This window comes from Nicotiana sylvestris, chromosome 8, assembly GCF_000393655.2.
Source record: "Nicotiana sylvestris chromosome 8, ASM39365v2, whole genome shotgun sequence".
NCBI lineage: Eukaryota > Viridiplantae > Streptophyta > Magnoliopsida > Solanales > Solanaceae > Nicotiana > Nicotiana sylvestris.
The window spans coordinates 183681835-183690547 of record NC_091064.1 but is presented as its reverse complement, the minus strand read 5'-3'; positions in this window follow the sequence as shown (position 1 = coordinate 183690547).

Sequence of the window (8713 nt, the reverse complement as noted above, 5' to 3'; positions counted from 1 at the left end):
CTTGAAAAATACCAAAAATAGTTTTGTTTTAATGGCCAGTCTTATTTTAATGGTTATTTTACTTAAGTAGGATTAATTAATAAATGAGATCGTATTTTTAGGGTCGCTCGAGGAGAAAGAATAAAACTTGGGTTCGAGCAACCCATTTTTAGGCCTAATTTTGGACCTTGCCCATAATTCCCAAGCCCATAATTCCTAGGCCCATACCTCTAACCTAATCTCTACCTCTATATAATAGTATCTAACACCTAAAATAAAGAGAGAGACCTAAAAATTTGAGCTGCACAATCATCAGAAAACGGAGAAGCAGTCGTAGACCATAATCACCTCCTCTGCTTTTCTACATTAAAAATCCTCTCGTGTCAGCCATGAAAGATCGATAAAACACCTTCTTCTACCCCCCCCCCCAAAAAAAAATAGCACCATAATAGGCCCCCAAAAGCGCACAAAACGAACTGAAAAGGGACTAATTTTCAGCCCCGAACCAATGTGAAATAGCTCCAAAAACCAGCTGATAAACATCCCTGAACCCAGCAACAATAAGCTAAAAAATAAACTCAATTACCCAGCGAAAATCAGCCAAAAATGACCTCAAAATAGCTCCAAAAACGAGCTGAAGGAACCCCCAAAATCCAGCCATAAACCATCGACCAAACTGCCTTATTTTAACCCAAAATTTAGCTTTCCTACCTTCAAAAACACCACCATAATAATAGCTATGGTTGCTTGAGTCGAGTGGAGGTATTCGGTTCAAAGTCGAGATTTTTGGTTTGAGGTTTTGTTCGCATTTTTTATTGTCGCTGGATCTCATAGCTGGGTGGCCATCGTTTCTATACAAAACTATGCTTGAATTATCCTGCTAAATAAAGTTTGACCGAGGCACGTCCAAAGGTTCATTTCTCTATTTACTATTTCAATAGTATTAAGTTTGCTTTAGCTCGTAACTGTTTAATTAAATGCTTGAATTGTTTCTCTGTTTGATTTTTTGTAGATTTTCCTGTTTGGCTTTGCTTATTTCATCTATGTTTAGTGTAATTATTTTGTGTGTCCTATTTGTACTTCAAGGCTCGGTAGGCATGTTCATTTACTATGTCTTCTACCTTACTCACGGAAATTGCAAGGTTTAATTGAATCATGAAAATTAATGATGATTGAGTCACATGGATGAAAAATCAAGTGAACCATCTCAGTGACTGGATTGGTTAATAGTATTGAAGATAATTTATTAGAATTTCTTTAAAGGTTGAAATGCATATATTTGTTTTACATGTTCAGGTGGCTAATATCTTTTTGTTTGAATTATTGGATCAATGTTTGTGGCAATGAGTTTGCCCGTCAACTATCGATTCTCCCAAAATAATCCCAATTATTGAATATTTGTAATATATTAAGTTGAAACCTTTTAATAAGATCAAAGTATAGATTATGCTTTAATGATAATGATAGCCAAATTAACCCCTTTTCCCACAAATAATTTCATAATTATAGATCTCTCAATACATGATGTCATACTTAGAAAGAAACAATCCCGAGTGTCATAGTTGCTTTAGGCGCGTAAATTAAATTAACTTCCTTAAACTCGGGTGTGCATTCATGTGACCCAAATTCAATTCTCAACAACGTTAAGTAAGATATGTCGCGGACTGCGGGTACATTTTATGTGGCGTGGTTCAAGATGTATTTTACATAACGTTGAATCTTCCTTAAAATAATTAAAAGCGGTTTAATAAGTTAAAATGTACCATAGGCTAAAACATGTATTAAAATCAAATAATAGGCCGATTATAATAGTTTAAGAGATCGTGCTAGAACCACAGAATCCGGGAATGCCTAACACCTTCTCCCGGGTTAACAGAATTCCTTATTCAGAATTTCTGTTTCGCAGACTTCAAAAGGAAAGTCGAAATTTCCTCGATTTGGGATTTAAAATAAACCGGTGACTTGGGACACCAAATAATCTATCCCAAGTGGCGACTCTGAAATGAATAATTAATCCCATTTCGAATAATGTCACTTAAATTGAAAAAACTCCCTTATATCCCCTCTCGGGTGTGAAAAAAGGAGGTGTGATAGCTCTGGCGACTCTGCTGGGGACCCAAACCCAGAACTTCGGTTCAGGGTTTAAGAATTCGAGCTTAGAATAACTGTTATAGTTTTTTTGTTTTATCTGATTTTTACATGTTGAGCCTAATGTGCTAAATGTCGCTTTTACCGCTTTGATATTGTTTGGACTGTATATAAATTGCTACGAAACCCTCCTCTCTCTGAGTCTTCTAAATCATCTGGGAAGTGTGCACTTCATGTGACTTCTTTTCTATTAGAGTCTTATCTCAATTTTAGAACGAGGTTCGGACAAGTTGCAAAGCCGGTGAAGCTTTTGTATTCCCGGTACGCTGCCCCCCCCCCGGCTCGAGCTGTCCGCTCGGGTAAGCCAGGTCTAGAATAATACACCCAGGTTTTTAAACCTAGTATAACACAGCCTTATGCTGGATCCCTAGTAGGAACGCTTGCTTGCATCACGTGCATTTGACTTTGGCGACCCAACACAGGGGTTGGGTCTGTCTATTACAGGTGTACCGAATTTAAAAAGACCATCCTGATGCATCTTACGTGCTACTTGTGCATCTGTTTGTTTCTGCTTGCATGTTGACCAGCTTCTAGAATAGGGAAAGAAAATGAAAAGAAAATCGAAAAAAAAATCAAGAGTGAGAGGTAGGTATTTGAAATTTTTGAAACTCTCCCAAAATTCAAAAAAAAAAGAGAAAAATAATCCAATGTTTTCAAAAAGTCATGTTTCCCTATTCCGTCAAAAAGGGCGAACTACGCGGGTCTGATTCTCACCGGATGTGAGATACGTAGGCAAACCTCATCGGTTCCGGCCCACAATTTTCAAAAAAAAAATCCAAAAATATTTTCCTTTAGTTCGTTCTTTAGAAAGTCTTTCTTTTAGACCCCAGTTTTAAATAAAAAAAATACAAAAATATTTTTCTTTTAATCTCTCTGAAAATCCAAAAATATTTTCATTCTTCTTTCAAAATTGAAAAGGAAATTTAAAATTCAAAAATATTTTCTTTTTTTTTCTTTAGAAGTATTTCTTTCATAAATTCAAAATGAAAGTCCAAAAATTCAAAATGTTTCCATTCTTCTGTAGAAGTTTTTCTTTCGAAATTCCAGAAAAAAAGAGTCGAAATTAAAAAAAAAATCTTGATTATTTAGAAGTCTTTCTTTTCAAAAATTTAAAACAGAAAAAAAAATTGAAATCCAAAAATATTTTATTTCTTCTTTTTAATTCTTTCTTTCGAAAGAGTCAAAAAGCCAAAAAAAAGAGTTAGTTTATTTACTTTATTCCTAATCATCCCTAACTACGTAATATCTGATTCATGTTCCCACATGATACGTAGGCAACCCATATCAGGTTCGATCACCATTAAAAAGAAATGAAAAAAATGAAGAAATGAAAAAATATTGATAATAATAAAGACCGACTGAGTCCATTCTAACATGTTTTGTTTTGAGTTGTGAAGAAAGTTGAGGTGGTCGGTTTGTGGTAAGCTGGAAGCACAAGATCCAAGGAAAAATGATAACTGACATCGAAGCTGTTACAAGTGCTCAAGAGACTCAGGGTCAGAGGGTTGAACAAGAGGCTATTGTGTTTGAGAAAAATAGAATACTGAAACAGCAAATGACCGAAATGTGTCAAGCATGGGCTAGTGGTCAAGGACAGCCTCGTCATGAGTCACAATTTGCTACACAGCAAGAGCAGTACCACTCTCCTGAGTACCACTCGTACTCGTTTGATCTTTCTGCAAACATTGAGAAGCCTGCCCGAAAGATGGTACCAGAAGAAATGACCCAAAAAGTGAAAAGCTTAGAACAACAGTTGAAAAACATGCAAGGGTAGGCAGGTCAAAAGAGTGTTGCCTTCAAAGATCTATGTATGTTCCCCGATGTCCCCTTGCCGCCTAGTTTCAAGACTCCCAAATTTGAAAAGTATGATGGACATGGAGATCCATAGCCCACCAGAAAAGGTATTGCAATCAACTGAGAGGTACGGGAAGAAATGAAGAATTTTTGATGGCTTATTTTGGGGAATGCCTTATGGGAGTAGCCTCTAAATGGTTTATGGATCAAGACACGTTTCGCTGGTATGTCTGGGATGACATGACACAGGCCTTTGTCAAACAGTTCCAATGCAACATTGACATTGCCCCAGACCGCAATTCCCTTTCAAACTTGAAGAAGAAACCAACTGAAAGTTTCAAGGAATATGCCATTAAATGGAGATAGCAAGCACCTAGAGTTAAGCCACCCATGGATGACCACGAGCTAATCACTGTCTTCTGTCATGCTCAAGAGACAGATTATTTTCAAAACATGATGTCCGCAGTGGGAAAATCCTTCTCGGAAGCAATCAAAATAGGAGAAATGGTATAGAATGGTCTTAAGACAGGAAAAATTATAAGTCAAGCAGTTTTTAAAAACACAACTCAGGATGTCCGGGTTGAGTCTGATAATTTTAGCGACACAAATGAGAAGGTTGAAGAAATCATGATGACATCAGGGTCGAGAAGAGGTCCCAGGAGAACATCTCGAAGGCATGAGCACCCTCCTCAAGTTCTCCATGACTCCCCTGAGCAGTATTATCCACCTAAGAACCCTCAATACTCTGTCTCTCCACCTCAGTATGTTGTCCAGCCACCAAAACACCCCAGAAGGCGAGCACGAGCATCACAAAATCTCCAACAACCTCCACAAAATTTTTAGGTACCCTATAACCCACATCCAAGCTAGAGGTATAAAGGGGAACAAAGGTTGAAAGATAATTTTACACCAATAGGAGAGTCCTATGCAAGCTTATTTGAGAAGTTAAAGCATTATGACATGATTACACCTATTCCTCCAAATCATGTGGACCCACGTGCAAGAAGCTTTGACCCTTCTAAAAGGTGTTAATACCATTCCAATGCCCAGGGGCACAATGTTGAAAACTGTCGGGATTTGAAAAGAGAAATAGAAAGGATGATCTAGGAAAACCTGATTGTGATCCAAGACAGTGACACCCAGAATATCACGCAGAATCCTTTACCTGCACATGATGATGCACACTTTGCGGGGATGATGCATGGTGGTAGGGAGTATGAGAATCCTCTCGAGAATTTGCTAACTGAAGTTAATGATTTTGAAATTGGAGAAGGCTCTGCTGATTCTCATGAGCAAATTTGTGGCTAAATATCAAGCCTAGCAATTGAAAAGTCATTCCCTCCTCACTAGGAAGAAATCTTGGTAGCTTGTTTTGATGTTTTTTCTATTATCTGGGTTATTTCAAGGTTGTGATCCAGATTTTATTTGTTTTATTGAGTCAAATCCTTCTATCCCTCCATTCTGTTTGTGTGAGTTTTGTCTTTCTGTTCTGTTGCTATTTTCATTAGTTGGGTTATTTAGGGTTGTTACTCGGATTCTAGATTGTTTGTCTTGTTGTTTACTCAATGAAATACAGTTTGTCATTTTGTGTCATTCCATGCTTAGTTCTTTTCCTGCTAGTTTTAATGACATGAAATGCATGCAGAATTTTGGCCAGATCTTAGGAACTGATTTAATCTGAAATCCGATAACTAAAAAAAAATAATACTTTTAAGGATGAATAAAGAGTTGGAATACTTTGGAACTAAGGTCGAGTAAAATTCACCTTCAAATCATTGTGAAGATCGGGCTTGAGGATGTTTAATCAATCGATGTTTGTTGGAAAGTTTGTCACTAAGGGATGAAAAAATGTCTTGTGACCACGGCACACCAAGAAGACAGACATGTTCGTCAATGTTGTGATCGTGAAAAGATACCATGTTTGACGTTCTTGAGGTTGGGAGGCCCTTTTTCTGCTACCCAAACATTTTATATCCCTTGTTACCCCTTTTGAGCCTGCGTTATTTTTCTTTGACTATCCTCTTTTGGAATCAAGTTTAGAGTAAAAAAAAAATCCATGTCCCAAGAGTACAAACTGGGGCAATTCTTAGAAAGTTCAGAAAAAAAAGGAATTATCAAAGGTCCATGCCTCAAAAATAGAAGCTGGGGCAAACAAAAAAAAAGAAAAAAAAAAAGAAAAAAGAAAAAAGAAAACAGAAAGAAAGATGGAAAAACAGTTAGGACAGATGTTTGAACTACGTTCGACCTGATTCCTTAAAAAAAGGATACGTAGGCAGCCTCACGGTTCGGTCCAACCAAATAAGAATTTAGAAGAAAGAGAAAAAGAAAAAAAAATAGAAAAATCCAAAAATCCCCAGTATCTGAAACTGGGGAAGAGATTTTATTTCACTTTTGAAAAAGTCGATTCCAAGAGTTGTAAGTCCACAACACCTCGTTTTGAGTCTACTTTGAGCCTTCATGTCATCCTTTCTTCCTACCCATATCCAAAAGCCTTCCAAATAAAGACCTCCTGATCAACCTTCAAGAATGCCAAGAGATGCATGCAATGAGCAACAGTTGCCACGCGACATAGAACACTGTCAAGTTGCTCACACAAGAAAACAAAGAAAAATAAAAATAAAAGAAATGAGAGAGTCTTACTAGTGAAAACCTTCACGGACACTGTAAGACGACGGTAAGTAGAGATGAATAAATGAGAGAGACTTGTTGGTAAAAACTCCTTGGGGAACCACTAGTCGAAAGTGAGTCGCGAAGCTGATGCAAAGAATTGGCACGAACAAGCCCGGCTTCAAAGCTCATAAGAATGGCAAAAGGGAAGATTGGATTAGTTTGATAGATCAGGCCATTGAGTCCAAAATGCATGTCATGACCATTAAGGCTAGTTATTGGAGAAAAAAAAATTCTTCCTTCTGTCCTTCCGACAGGGGGCATTTCTTGTTAATATTGTTTCTTTATAGTATTGTGTCCTTCCCTCTGAGTCAGTCCTTATCAAAATAAGTAAGAAAAGATTTCAAAATCTGCTACCAGCTTTTCAGTTGCACAAAGTAATTTTGGCCAGTACACTCGGTTGTTACTGTCAATTACCTTGAGGATTCATACAAAGGCTTCCCCAAAAAGACCATTCTCAGCCTACTTGGCGCAAGAAACATAACTGGTGATTCTCTTTGACAGACAAATTGCTCAAAAAGTAGAAAGTCATTCAAGATATCGGAAAGGGTCACCTAGGCAAAGATCTCCAGTTGAGATAAGGATGATTGAGCCACAAGTATAAACGATACTAGGTGTGAAACAATTAGGGTTGATGCAGAGCAAAAGTCTCTTGAAGCCGACTCAAGCTGATTGAGCAGAAGTCAAGCTGCCAAAAACTCAAGGCCACAAACTGACCACCATTTTCAAAACTGACAATTTTTTCTTTGTATGAAACAGGAACAAAGCGGTGCAAGGAAAGTGATTCAAAAAGAGAAAAAATAAAAAAAAAGAAAAAAAAACAAAAAAAAAACAAAAAAAAAACAAAAAAAGAGAAGAAAAAGAAAAGACGAGAAGAGCCGATAAAGGGAAGTTTCTCAAATCTTTGGCTTTATTTATCTTACTATTGTGCATGAAATCTTGCCATTGATCTTCACATTTTTTTCTCCTAGGATAAAAGGTCCTAGTCTGATGAATTTTCCTCCCAATATAAACCTAGTCTGATGAATCTTTCTCCTAAGATAGAAGACCTAGTCTGATGAACTTTCTCCTAGGATCAAAATCTTAGTCTGATGAATGTTTCTCCTAAGATAGAAAACCTAGTCTGATGAATTTTCTCCTAGGATAGAAATCTTAGTCTGATGAATCTTTTTTCCTAAGATAATAGAATAGACCTAGTCTGATGAATCTTCTCCTAGGATCAAAATCTTAGTCTGATGAATTTTTCTCCTAAGATAGAAAACCTAGTCTAACGAATTTTCTCCTAGGATCAAAATCTTAGTCTGATGAATTTTTCTCCTAAGATAGAAAACCTAGTCTGATGAACTTTCTCCTAGGATCACAGTCTTAGTCTGATGAATTTTTCTCCTAAGATAGAAGACCTAGTCTGATGAACTTTCTCCTAGGATAGAAATCTTAGTCTGATGAATCTTTCTCCTAAGATACCAAAAAAAATGATCTAGTCTGATGAATTTTCTCCTAGGATAAACGTCTTAGTCGGATGAATCTTTCTCCTAAGATACCAAAAAAAGAAGAAGAAAAGGGACCCCGTCTGATGAACTTTCTCCTAGGATCAAAATCTTAGTCTGATGAATCCTTCTCCTAAGATAGAAAACCTAGTCCGATGAATTTTCTCCTAGGATAATAATTTTTTTTTTAAAAAAGGGCGAAGTCTGAATTTGAAAAATAAAAAGAAAAAAAAAAGGAAAAAAAAGGAAGTCTGGATTTGAAAGAAAAGGGTCAATTTTTAGTTTTCTTGAAATCAGGGGTCTCGCCTGGAGAATAGGGCCAGTCTTTACTTTAGTCAAGCTTAGTTTATAGTTTTTCCAGTCAAGTCTTTAGTTTTACTCTCATCATTGCATCAATAGCATAGGTGATTTACAGTTTTGTTAACACTCACAGATGTTTCCAATATCAAACTGGGGCAAGAAAATTTCTTTTGTTTTTTCTATTTTGTTGTAATCAGGCGCCCACCTGGAGAACAAGGGAAGACAACTCAAGTTTCAAGGGAAAACAGTTTCGAAGGAAGACAAATCAAGTTTCAAGGGAAAGCAGTTTCGAAGGAAGACAACTCAAGTTTCAAGGGAAAGCAGTTTCGAAGGAAGAC